This window comes from Oryctolagus cuniculus, chromosome 4, assembly GCF_964237555.1.
Source record: "Oryctolagus cuniculus chromosome 4, mOryCun1.1, whole genome shotgun sequence".
Classification (NCBI taxonomy): Eukaryota; Metazoa; Chordata; class Mammalia; order Lagomorpha; family Leporidae; genus Oryctolagus; species Oryctolagus cuniculus.
Genome location: NC_091435.1, coordinates 53,405,426 through 53,419,527, shown reverse-complemented (window position 1 = coordinate 53,419,527; position 14,102 = coordinate 53,405,426). Strand labels below are relative to the sequence as shown.

Here is a 14,102-nt window from a genome sequence, read left to right as displayed (position 1 = left end):
ATCAAGGATCTAAAACCAATCCCTGGAGTAAGGACAGTCTATTCAATAAATGCTGCTGGGACAACTGGATTTCCACGAGCAGAATCATGAAGCAAGACCCCTACCTTTCACCTTACACAAAAATCCACTCAACGTGGATTAAAGACCTAAATCTATGACCCAACACCATCAAATTATAAGAGAACATTGGAGAAACCCTACAAGATATTGGCACTGGTGGCCGGCACCTTGGCTCACTAGGCTAATCCTCCACCTTGCGCCGCTGGCACACCGGGTTCTAGTCCCAGTCAGGACACCAGATTCTGTCCCGGTTGCCCCTCTTCCAGGCCAGCTCTCTGCTGTGGCCAGGGAGTGCAGTGGAGGATGGCCCAAGTACTTGGGCCCTGCACCCCATGGGAGACCAGGAGAACCACCTGGCTCCTGCCATCAGATCAGTGCGGTGCGCCGGCTGCAGCGCACCGGCTGCGGCGGCCATTGGAGAGTGAACCAACGGCAAAGGAGGACCTTTCTCTCTGTCTCTCTCTCTCACTGTCCACTCTGCCTGTCAAAAAAAAAAAAAAGATATTGGCACTGGCAAAGACTTCCTGGAAAAGAACCTGGAGGTGCAGTCAAAGCCAAAATTAACTATTGGGATTGCATCAAATTGAGAAGTTTCTTACTGTAAAAGAAATAGTCAGGAAAGTGAAGAGACAACCGACAGAATGGGAAAAAATATTCGCAAACTATGCTACAGATAAACAATTAATAACCAGAATCTACGAAGAGATCGAGAAACTCCACAACATCAAAACAAACAACCCACTAAAGACATGGGCCAAGGACCTCAATAGACATTTTACAAAAGAGGAAATAAAATGGCCAACAGGCACATGAAAAAATGTTCAAGATCACTAGCAATCAGGGAAATGCAAATCAAAACCACAATGAGATTCCACCTCACCACAGTGAGAATGGCTTACATTCAGAAATCTACCAACAATAGATGCTGGTGAGGACGTAGGGAAAAAGGGACACTAACCCACTGTTGGTGGGAATGCAAACTGGTCAAGCCACTATGGAAGTCAGTCTGGAGATTCCTCAGAAACCTGAATATAACCCTACCATTCAACCCAGCCATCTCACTCCTTGAAATTTACCCAAAGGAAATGAAATTGGCAAGCAAAAAAGCGGTCTGCACCTTAATGTTTATTGCAGCTCAATTCACGATAGCTAAGACCTGGAACCAACATAAATGCCCATCAACAGTAGACTGGATAAAGAAATTATGGGATATGTACTCTATAGATTACTATACAGCAGTCAAAAACATTGAAATCCGGTCATTTGCAACAAGATGGAGGAATCTGGAAAACATTATGCTGAGTGAAATAAGCCAGTCCCAAAGGGACAAATATCATATGTTCTCCCTGATTGGTGACAACTGACTGAACACCAAAAAGGAAACCTGTTGAAATGAAATGGACACTATGATAAACAGTGACTTAATCAGCCCTTGCCCTGACTGTTGATGAACAACTTAATACGTTATCCCTCCTAGCATTTTTTTGTTTGTTCTACTTAATACTCTTGGCTGAATTCTGTAATTAATACACAGTTATTCTTAAGTGTTGATGCTTAACTGAAAAAATGATCCCTGTTAAATATAAGAGTGGGAATAAGAGAGGGAAGAGATGTACAATTTGGGACAGGCTCAAGCTGACTTGCCCCAAACGGTAGAATTAGAAATATACCAGGGGATTTCAATTCAATCCCATCAAGGTGGCATGCACCAATGCCATCTCACTAGTCCCAGTGATCAATTTCTGTTCACAACTGACCATAATGATAGGTCTAAGAGTCAAAGGAATCACATAAAGAAGACTAGAGTCTGCAAATTCCCTCCCGATAGAATAAAAAGGGAGAGAACGATCCAACATGGGAAGCAAGATACATAGCAGACCCATAGAATGGCAGATGTCCTAAACAGCACTCTGGCCTCAGAATCAGCCCTTAAGGCATGCAGATCCAGCTGAAGAGCCCATGAGAGTATTTCAGGTATGGAAAGCCAAGACTCTCTGGCAAAAAAAAAAAAAAAAAAAAAAAAAAAAAAAAAAAAACAACACCTAAATGAAAGATCTCCACGAATGAGATCCCAGTGGAAAGAACAGGTCATCAAAGAAGGAGGTACCTTTCTCTGTAGGGAGGAGAGAACTTCCACTGTGACTACGACCTTGTTTAAATATGATCAGAGTTGGTGAACTCAAAAGTCTTCCATAGCCTTGGCAACTCATGACAAGAGCCTAGGGTGATTACTGATGCCATAAACAAGAGTGTCAATTTGTGAAGTCAACAACAGGAGTCACTGTGCACTTACTCCTCATGTAGGATCTCTGTCCTTAATGTGCTGTACATTGTGATTTAATGCTATAACTAATGCTCAAACAGTATTTTTCACTTTATGTTTCCATGTGGGTGCAAACTGTTGAAATCTTTACTTAATATATGCTAAACTGATCTTCTGTATATAAAAAGAATTGAAAATGATTCTTGATGTGAATGGAAGGGGAGAGGGATTGGGAAAGGGGAGGGTTGTGGGTGGGAGGGAAGTTATGGGGGGGGGGGGCACTGTAATCCATAAGCTGTACTTTGGAAATTTATATTCATTAAATAAAAGGGGAAAAAAGTAAAAAAAAAAAATTGATGAGGGGCTGGATTGTGGCATAGCATGTTTAACCCACTGCTTGGGATTCCCAAATTCCAGAGTTCCTGGGATCAAGTTCCACCTCTACTGCCAATCCAATTTCTTGCTAATGTGCTGGGAGGCAGCAGATAATGTAATTGAATGCATCATAGTTGAAAGTCCCTAATATAGCAATAGCCTTGGAAATCTATTAAAAATATGAAAATTGGTAAGTTCTGGAGAAAGGAAAATGTAACTGGACAAAAACATATTAAAAGTGCTAAACCTAACTAATAATTAAGGAAATGGAAATTAAAGAAATGATCCAATGTCAAAAAAATTTATTTGAGGTAGGCATTTGATCTAGCAGTTAAGACACCATTAAGATACCTGCATGCCATATTAGAATACTGAGATTCAGTTTCCAGTTCTGGCTCCCATTTCCACTTTTCTACTAATGTGGACCCTGAGAGGCAGCAGTGACTATTCAAGTAGATGAGTCCCTGCCACCCACATGGGAGAATGATGTTGAGTTCTTGCTCCTGGCTTCCACCCAGCCCAGTTCTGGTCATTGTGGCCTTTGGGGAGTGAACCAGCACATGGCAGCTAGCTCGCTCACTCTCTCTCACACTCTCTCTCTCTCTCTCCCCCTTAGCATCTGATCTCTTAAATACATTTTTCAAAAGGGCTTTTCAGGGGGCCGGCGCTGTGGCGCACTAGGTTAATCCTCCACCTGCAGCACCAGCATCCCCTATGGGTGCTGAGTTCTAGTCCCAGTTGCTCCTCTTCCAGTCCAGCTCTCTGCTGTGGCCTGGGAAAGCAGTGGAAGATGACCCAAGTTCTTGGGCCCCTGCACCCACATGGGAGATCTGGAGGAAGCACCTGGCTCCTGTCTTTGGATGGGTGCAGCTCCAACCTTTGTGGCCACTTAGGGAGTGAGCCAACGAAAGGAAGACCTTTCTCTCTCTCTCTCTCTCTCTGCCTGTCAAATAAATAAAATCTTTTTTTTTAAAAAACAGACTTTTCCGCAATAATATACACTGGTATAAAAATGAGACTATAGGCTGTGGGAGTGAGTGTTGTAAAATCTCTTCAGAGGGCAATTTGGCATGATGGTTTAAAGTATAGCACGGTACATCCTCTGACCTAGTCCTTCTGTTTTCAGAAATTTAGGTTACAAACTCTCAGATATATACACTGATAAATACATGTAGATGTATTTACATATGTACGTACACATGCTAAATGCCATTGTAATTTTTTAAAAAATTGAAAGCAACCTAAAAGTTTAGTATTAATAAATATATTAACTATAATATAGAGACATATATACTGACAGTATATAAATATATGAAGAATCTCAAAAAGATCATAGAAAAATGTATTTTTCCACAAGCATTTTTGAAGTACTCTTGGATACTGGCACATTAGAATGCTATGACATTATGAAAACATGACAGCCAATCTAAAAAGAGGCTGTCTCCTAGATACATCAAAATAAAGCATATATTTAGGTAAAAATTGCATATATATGTCTAAATATAGCTCCATCTGGGTGCATAAACATAGAATGCTCATAGAAAGATCCATAAAAAAAAACTTTACAGTGGCTGTTTCTGGAAATTCAGAAAAGGACCCAAAATGAAAAGACAGTGTACTTTTGTCAACAATACCCTCATGAACTATTTGACCTTTTAATAATGTATGTTTGTGTGTGTGTGTGTGTGAACTTCAGTAAAAGCAAATGTCTAACTGCCGGAAATTTTAGCAGAAGTAAAATATGTGAAGTCTAGTGATGTTTTAATAGTTACATGTGATTATAAATGAAATGAGTCAAAATCTATATTCAACTAATCAGAAGTTTGTATTTGAAGACTGGTCCACTGTGTACATGCAAAAAATCTAAGTATTTAAGCAAAAGATCATCTCTTGTAGGTTATTTTCTCATCTTCTAATCTCTGTATTCCCCAAGGGCAATCTTTTATTTTTAAAAATCAGCTCAATACAAATAAACATGACTTTCAAATGTTTTGAAAGCTTGTTGACTCCCAACTGTTCTATTTTTGTTCATATATTCTTTTTTTCTAAAAACAAAAAAGGAAAAGAGAGTTAACATTTAACAAAGAGAGGATATCTCACCTACATGGTTCCTTTAATCATTAAAGAAAACTGTTTATTTTGATGATATAGCTACTCAGAAACATTCCTGTTAATGGACATCTGAATTATTTCCAATTTGAGACTAACCTGATTAAAGTTCTGTGAATATTCTTGTCCAAATCTTTTTGTGAATGCACTCTTATGTACTGTCTTTAAAACATTCCAAATTTAACATACTCAAGATCACCTGTATTATCTTATCTCCTTTGCTTTATTCCTACTCACAAAAGATGGCAAAATACTTTCCAAATGATTCCGTTCCCAGAATTAGAATCTTCTTTGACACTTCTCCTCATTTCTGTGCACAATGACTCTTGTCATAGTCACAAGATCTGTTGTTTCCTTCCCCATACAGTTCTTACTGTTGTATGACTAATTATCCAAAAAACAAGTAGTGTAAAACCTTTCTCTTTGTTTTAAGTACGTGGGTCAGGAATCACAAAACGTGCTCTGCTAGGTTTGTATCGCTTAGGGTTCATCATTCAGTTGCAATCAAACATCAGCTGGTGCCTGATTAACAAACCAGGACATCTATGACAGCTCACTGATGTGGATAGCAGTTGGTGATGGCTCTCTACCAGAGAACCTGTGTGGGTCTTCTTTAAGCATGATACACTCCAGATGGCCAGATTTATTGCATAGCAGCTGATTTCCTTCAAAGAAAGCGTCTCAAAGGCACCAGGCAAGTGTGATACTGTCTTCAAGACCACGCTTGAGTCTTTAGCAGTTATTGTGCATCAACCAGAAGACCATTGACTTAACTTTTCCTGCTTTGTTTTCTACTTCTGTATATATTTTGAAAAGTGCTTTGGAAAAATATGAAGCATTTCACAAGAGTAATAAAATAATTAAACTAATAATTATAAAAACAGTAGGTTCATCTCTGTGACAGGATAGTTTATTGAGATATTAAGTAGTGCTTAGATCTCACTATATTTTTCCTTTCACTTTCCACCAAGGTAGCCAGTCTCCTGTTCTTTGATTCAGGGCCATTATGGGATTAAAGAAAAGTTTCCTAACAATTTCCCTCCTGTCCATAATTTTCAAAAAAACTAAACATAATGATGGAGATATATTAAAATATAGCAAGAAACAAACCAAGGGTCTTTTGAGGGCTGTCTAGGGAAACAGAAGATACATATATAAATGGCAAGTGCCCACTTCTCACAGAGATTACCAAGGGTAGTTACTGCCCAGCCACCTTAATATATGTCAGGATTTGGCCATGTACTGCTCTCATGCTGGGACCTATTTTTGTAAATGCAATGGTTTTTTTGTTTGTTTGTTTTTGTTCTTGTGTGTGTGTGTGTTTGGTTTTTTTTTTTTCCTTTTTTTTATTTAGTAGATATAAATTTCCAAAGTACAGTTTATGGATTACAATGGCTTCCCCTCCCCCATAACTTCCCTCCCCCTCGCACCCCTCCCATCTCCCGCTCCCTCTCCCATTCCATTCACATCAAGATTCATGTTCAATTCTCTTTATATACAGAAGATCGATTTAGTATATATTAAGTAAAGATTTCATCAGTTTGCACCCACACAGAAACACAAAGTGTAAAATACTGTTTCAGTACTAGTTATAGCATTACTTCACATTGGACAACACATTAAGGACAGATCCCACATGAGAAGTAAGTACACAGTGACTCCTGTTGTTGACTTAACAAATTGACACTCTTGTTTATGGCATCAGTAATCTCCCTAGGCTCTAGTCATGAGTTGCCAAGGCTATGGAAGCCTTTTGAGTTCGCCAACTTCGATCTTATTCCAACAAGGTCATAGTTCAAGTGGAAGTTCTCTCCCCCCTTCAGAGAAAGGTACCTCCTTCTTGGATGGCCCTGTCCTTTCCACTGGGATCTCACTCGTGGAGATCTTTCATTTAGGTCATTTTTTTTTTGACAGAGTGTCTTGGCTTTCCATGTCTAAAATACTCTCATGGGCTCTTCAGCCAGATCTGCATGCCTTAAGGACATCTGCCATTCTAAGAGTCTGCTGTGTATCCCGCTTCCCATGATGGATCGTTCTCTCCCTTTTTAATTCTATCAGTTAGTATTAGCAGACACTAGTCTTGTTTGTGTGATCCCTTTGACTCTTAGACCTATCAGTGTTATCAACTGTGAACTGAAATTGATCACTTGGACTAGTGAGATGGTATTGGTACATGCCACCTTGATGGGATTGTATTGGAATCCCCTGGCTCATTTCGAACTCCACCATTTGGGGCAAGTCCGACTGAGCATGTCACAAATTGTATACCTCCTCCTTCTCTTATTCCCACTCTTATATTTAACAGGGATCACTTTTCAGTTAAAATTTCAACACCTAAGAATAATTGTGTGTTAATCACAGAGTTCAACCAATAGTACTAGAACAAAAAAAAAAAATACTAAAATGGATAAAGTATTACATTGTACATCAACAGTCAGGACAAGAGCTGATCAAGTCACTGTTTCTCATAGTGTCCATTTCACTTCAACAGGTTTCCCCTGTTGCTCAGTTAGTTGTCGCCAATCAGGGAGAACATATGATATTTGTCCCTTTGGGACTGGCTTATTTCACTCAGCATAATGTTTTCCAGATTCCTCCATCTTGTTGCAAATGACCGGATTTCAATGTTTTTGACTGCTGTATAGTATTCTATAGAGTACATTTCCCTTCCCCTTCTGTGGAAAAACCAATTTTACTTTCACTTGAACATTTATTTCAATAGTTATGATTTATAAGTGTGTCTTTTCTTCAGATATCCTTTTGTACCAGTCACACCATCTGTTGGTTCCTTCACTGGCCAAGGAGTAGAACAAAATCTGTAGCACTTGTTTACTTTATCTCTTCAGGAGTCATAATTTTAAACTTTTTGGAAAATTAACATTCTCCAAAATAGGACTAGTTTTGGGAGAAAGTAAATATTTGATTCACAACACAAGAGGAAAAGCAGCAGCGTGAAAAGGGGACACTCAAACTCTCAAATTGGGAGCTGAGTTTGAAATAATTAGCAGTGTGTTACAAAAATAGACAAACATTTTGCACATCATGATGCTAGCCAACTGAAGTAGCAACAGTAAACCTGACTGTAAATAAATTGTTCTAATAATTTACCTCATTGCTTTCATCAAAATGTGGAAAATGATTTTAATCCAAAAGTCAGTTTCATTTTTTTCCCTCTCTTTTCATTTATTTCCTCCTCTCTGTTAAATATCAATGCACAACCCATACTAGTGTTAAATGTGTACATTGCTATAATGGGGTTTAGTTCTTCTCTTTGAGTCTAATATGATATCTCCTGTGGGTTTCTCCCAAGGGAGTCATTACAACAACCCACTTCCTCCTAAAGACTACAGTTTGTAAGATATCCTCTGGTTTGGGTCATTAAGTGTCAATACAGTGAAATGAATTTGATGCAAGAAACCCATCATTTCCAAACTCTGTAGAACATGGCTGTACCATTAATTCTCTGGAGAGACAGAGGAGAGTCTCCAGGTACAAACATTGAAAGTGCCTCCTTTTAAATTCTAATTGGTTGGGTTCTGTGGGAAATAAACCACAAGCTGAGAGAGATCTGCTCATTTGGTAAAATGATTGCAATCTCTCCCCAGACACCAGCACATTGTTTGGGGAAGGAAATTTTAGAATTGAGTTTGTGAGAAAATAAAAGAGGAGCTAAAACATAATTTCCTTGATGGTTTCTTCAGGTTCTAAAAACAATGAACTATGTGCAAGAAAACACCAAATGTTTCCCCAGAGTACAGAAACAACAATCTTGGTTTCTTGGTTGATTGCTTCTTTTGAATGCTGTCTTAAGCGGAGAAAAAATGTTACAAGCTTTCACCAGCAGAGGGAAATACCGTCCCAGGGAAAAACATGGACTCTCATGCCCATTCTATGATTCTTCTGCAGTGTAAGCAAGAGACAAATGTCTCTTCCTTATTTTTCTCATTTAGATCTGCATTTAACAGCAGGGAATCTGTTATGCTATGCCTAGAGCATAATTGTTTAGAAGGAGCATAAAGGAGATTGCAGAGAATTGCAACAACAGAGAATTCAGAGATTTGAGGCTGAGAACAGTTCCACATTCAAAGGAAATAGGAGCTTTCATTAAATATCCATGTCTCACTCCATCCTCAAATCTCCAAAGCCAAAGCTTCTTCTTGAACCTTGGCATTTCCCTGACGCTTGGCCATTGTCAATCAACAGATACCTGGAATGTCGGAACATTCACCATTTGGCCTTCAGGAACTATAGATTTCAAAATGTCGTCCCATTTTCTACTTCATAACCTTATGACCTTTTCCTAGTATTCCGAATACAGCCAAAGATAGATAAATTGATTTAATGGGGGGAAGCTGTATCCTGCAGAATTACACAGTAAGTATCCTGGTGCTGAATGACGCTGAGGACCCAATTTCTAGTGAGACATCATGCCTGAAGAATCTGCTTGCCAAATCAGCTTTAAAGACCTTCCTGTGGGCCGGCGCCACTGCTCAATAGGCTAATCCTCCACCTTGCGGCGCTGGCACACCGTGTTCTAGTCCCGGTCGGGGCGCCGGATTCTGTCCCGGTTGCCCCTCTTCCAGGCCAGCTCTCTGCTGTGGCCCAGGAGTGCAGTGGAGGATGGCCCAAGTGCTTGGGCCCTGCACCCCATGGGAGACCAGGAGAAGCACCTGGCTCCTGCCTTCGGATCAGCGCGGTGCGCCGGCCGCGGCGGCCATTGGAGGGTGAACCAACGGCAAAAAGGAAGACCTTTCTCTCTGTCTCTCTCTCTCACTGTCCACTCTGCCTGTCAAAAAAAAAAAAAAAAAAAAGATAAAAAAAAAAAAAGACCTTCCTGTGGTCACAGTAAACAGAGGTGCCTTTGTCACAGGAAAAGAAAGTGGCACAGCTGCACAATAGGATAGCACCCTGGGGCTAGAAAGAGATGGTGAAATTCCCCCATTATACAGCCACCTCCAGAGATGACAGAATAGAGAGAGAAAGAAAGGGGGAAGGGCCAGCACCATGGCTCACTAGGCTAATCCTCTGCCTTGCGGTGCCGGCACACCGGGTTCTAGTCCCAGTCGGGGCGCTGGATTCTGTCCCGGTTGCCCCTCTTCCAGGCCAGCTCTCTGCTGTGGCCAGGGAGTGCAGTGGAGGATGGCCCAAGTGCTTGGGCCCTGCACCCCATGGGAGACCAGGATAAGTACCTGGCTCCTGCCGTTGGATCAGTGCGGTGCACCAGCCGCGGCGGCCATTGGAGGGTGAACCAATGGCAAAGGAAGACCTTTCTCTCTGTCTCTCTCTCTCACTGTCCACTCTGCCTGTCGAAAAAAAAAAAAAGAAAGGGGGAAGAAGACAAAGGAAGAAAGGAAGGAAGGGTGGGAGGAGAAGGAAAGGCAAAGTGATATAGCTACTTTGTAAGACACTTTGACAATTTCTTACAAAACTAAACATAATCTTACCCTGTAATGCAGAAATCAAACTCCTTGGCATTTACACAACTGAGTTGAAACTTTCATCCACACAAAAATTCACCTCAATGTTTATAGCAATTTTATTCATTATTATAAAAACTTGGAAGCAACCAAAATATTCTTTAGTTGATGAATAGATGAAAAAAATGAAATGATGCATTTTTCTGAGATAAAAAGCAATGAGGCATGAAGACATGAAAATACACGGGAGAAACATAAGTGCATATTGCTAAGCAAAAGACACAAATCTAAAGTCTATATTTTCTGTCAATCCAGCAATATATCATTGTGGAAACAGCAAAACTATGGAGATGGTACAGAAAATAGGGAGGTCAGAGGAAGGGATGCACAGAGGATTTTCAGGGCAGTGGAACTAATTTATGATACCATAATGGTGGGTTCCTGTCATCGTATATTTGTCAAAACACATAGAATGTACAACTCAACAAGCAAACCAAATATAAGCTATAGATATCCACTATGATGTATTACTGTTGGCTTATCAATTATAACAAACGTGCCACACTAATGTGAGATATTAATAATAGGGAAAAGTGGAAGGAGGAAGCAACAATAATGGAAACCATTTGTACTTTCTGTTTATTTTCTTGCAAACCTATTAAAAATAATAATAAAGTATACTAAGGAAAGACAGAGAGGGGAATAAAGGAAGAAAGGAAACAAAGAAGCAAGCAAGAAAGAACATCGAAGAGCTACCGGATTAGAAACTCTTGGGACAGGCATTGTGGTGCAGCTAGTTAGGCCACCACTTGAGATATCCACATCCCAGCTGCTCCATTTCAGACCTAGCTTCATGCTGATGCACCCTGGGAGACTGCAGGTGATAGCTCAAGTTCATAATCCCATTTTACCTAATGAAAGACCCAGGTGGAGTTTCAGACTCCTGGTTGCCCTCTGTCCCTGGCTGTTGTGGGCTGTTGTGGCTGTTGTGGCTCTAGTGAATGAACCAGCAGAGGGAAGATCCTTTGTCTCTCTTTCTCTCTCTGGTGCTCTGCCTGTCAAGTAGATAAAGACAAACAAATAAGCATTAAGAAAAAAAAGAATAAACTCTTAGTCAAGATGAAGCAGTTTACCACCAGACTCCAGTGTATATCTTTTTTGTTGTCTTGCATCTAAGTATAAGTACTCATGTTATTTGGAAGTTCAGGTCCAATAGGAGTTAAAATACCAGGTAGTGATTTAAACAGGATAGATTAAATATAAAGGTTTACTGAACTATGATCAAAGAGTAACTGAAAGATATTTTTTAAATTGAATATGCTGGCCAAGGCTACACAGGGCCCACTAGCACAGTACTTCACCCTTCCACCCATTCACCACTTCACAATCAACACCCAGCTCACCGTGGGTGCAGTATTGCTGCCCACAATGGCTCCAGCAAGTGCAAAGCCATCTTCACAGATGACTATACCCCTGAGCCATCTTCCCCTCTCCTGAAAGGCACCCCCATCACCAAGGTGTGATGAGGGGCATGGGCTAGAAGGACTCCTACATAGGCAATAAAACCCAGAGCAAGAGAGGCATCATGACCCTGAAGTACCCTATGCAGCACAGCATTGTCAACAACTGGGCCAACGTGGAGAAGATCTGGCACCAAACCTTCTACAACGAGCTGTGTGTGGCCCCTGAGGAGCACTCCAGGCTGCTGCCTGAGAAGCCCCTGAACACCAACAGAGAGAAGATCATGTCTGAGACCTTCAAAACCACAGCCATGTCTGTGGCCATCCAGACGGTGCTGTCCCCATACGCCTCTCACTGCACGAGCGACATTGTGATGAACTCCGGCAATAGGTCACCCACATAGTGCACATCCTTGAAGGGGTATGCCCTTCCCCAGTCATCCTGCATCCAGATGTGACTGACAGGGACCTGACTGACAACCTTAGAAACATCCTCAGGGAGAGTGGCTTCACTGTCACCATTATGGCAGCATTGGAAATGGTGCACAACTTAAAGGAGTTCTGCTACTTGACCTGGACTTCAAGCAGGAGATAGTAACCATGGCATCCTCCTGCTCCCTGGAGAAGAACTATAAACTGCCCAATGACAAAGTGATCCCCACTGGCACTGGTGGTTCTGCTGTCTCCAGGTGCTCTTCCAGCCTTCCTTCCTGGGCATGGAGTCATGTGGCATCCATAAAACTACCTTCAACTCCATCATGAAGTGTGACGTCAACATGAAAGGACCTATACACCAATACTGTGCTGTCCAGGGGCACCACCGTGTACCCAGGCATCTCCAATGGGCTGCGGAAGATCACTGCTCAGAAAGAAGGTTGCAGGAAACCAATTGTTTTTAAGCCAGGCTGTAGTACGAGGTTGTGCAAGAGCCATATATTCTGAGCTCTTGTCTGGCGCAAGGCATAAGTCTGTCTTCATCCCCACACTACTGAATATCCCTGGGAACAGTAGGAGATCCCCTTCCTCCGTCTATATCCTTCTAGTGCTCTCTATCAAGAATGCTGACTGTCATCCTCACTGGACATGGGAAACACAGGGATTCCAGGCTTTATCATGAAACAGGTACTGGAGAGTAAATTTGGACTTCAGAGGCAATAAATTGATAGCTGGCACATGTGAATAAGAAGCTGCATGTAATTAAATATGTAATGTGATTCTCAAAAAGACAGCATTTTGTTCCTGAAGATATAAAATCAAGAATGCTTCCAGGTATGGCTAGACTCTTGGACTGCTCAACCCTCCTGACCACTAAAACTAAATCTCTAGAGTCTACAGTGCCAAGTAAGAAGCTCATTACACAAATTAAATGAGTGATCTCCATTATGCTTTTGTAAATCTGATGTCATAACAACACTATGATACAATTATGAAAATTCCCACCTTCCATGTAAAGAAATCTATTGAGATTCAGAGCAAAGCTAACTTCCATGATAATACAGGGCTAGAAAATGCTTCACCAAAAAGATATTTAAAAAGTTTCAAAAACACTTTTAGCATCTTATTCTGGTTTGTTATAAGAATTAAAGACTCTAAACATGAGGGTATAAAGTGATCCAGGGCTAATGGCAACAATAAAATAAACTACCAAGCATATGTCTGGTCAGGCGAGAGCAGTGTTGTGCATGGTTAGGAGCAAGGCCTTAGAACCAAGATGCTTGGGTTGAAAATCAGGGCTTCGACGTTTCTTAAAGATGCTGCCTTGAGCAAGGCATTTAACTTCTCTCTGACCCAGTTTCCTCAATTTTAAGATGGAGATGACAATCGTCAAGGCATCTCTCTTTGAGATGTTATGAGGTTAAATGAGGAGATATACTTGGAATGTTCATAGCAGTGATGGGCATAGAGTCCCTGCTACATTAAGTGTGGTTGTTCTTATCACTTACTTGGCAAAAATATCAGAAATAGTCAAGGGAAGAATTTTGAGGAGTTAGAACTAAAAATATAAGAAACTGAAAAAGGAAGACTGTGACAAAAATGAAAAAATATGTTTAGAAATTCTATACCTCTAGATATTTTGAAGTCTGACCCTTTTCCAATAAAATACAAGTACTGAACTTTGAAGGGAGTCTCGGCATCCCTCACCACCCTCAAAATAAGAAAGGACTTCAACCGTTGTGAGAATTCCATGTCCTTGCAATAAGAGGAGAAGTGGGTAGTAGGAGCCTGCTGATGGGTGTAGCCACATGGAAGGGGGCAGTCAAGTCTGGATAAGAAACTTTACAACACAAATTTCATCTTATTGGGGAGAGGAATGTTATTTGGTTGCTTGCTTGGTTTGCTATACTCTTTTGACTTCTAACGACTTTTGAAAAGCTGTAAACTTATTAATGACAAATGGAAAAAGATTTTTTCAGGACG

At 40.8% G+C, this 14,102-nt stretch overlaps 1 pseudogene; it reads left to right on the top strand.

Moving 5' to 3' along the window:
• The window catches only part of LOC100354548 (actin, cytoplasmic 1-like), a 35,477-nt pseudogene extending 22,851 nt beyond the window's left edge, over positions 1 to 12,626 (top strand).
• The last annotated feature ends 1,476 nt before the right edge of the window (positions 12,627 to 14,102 follow it).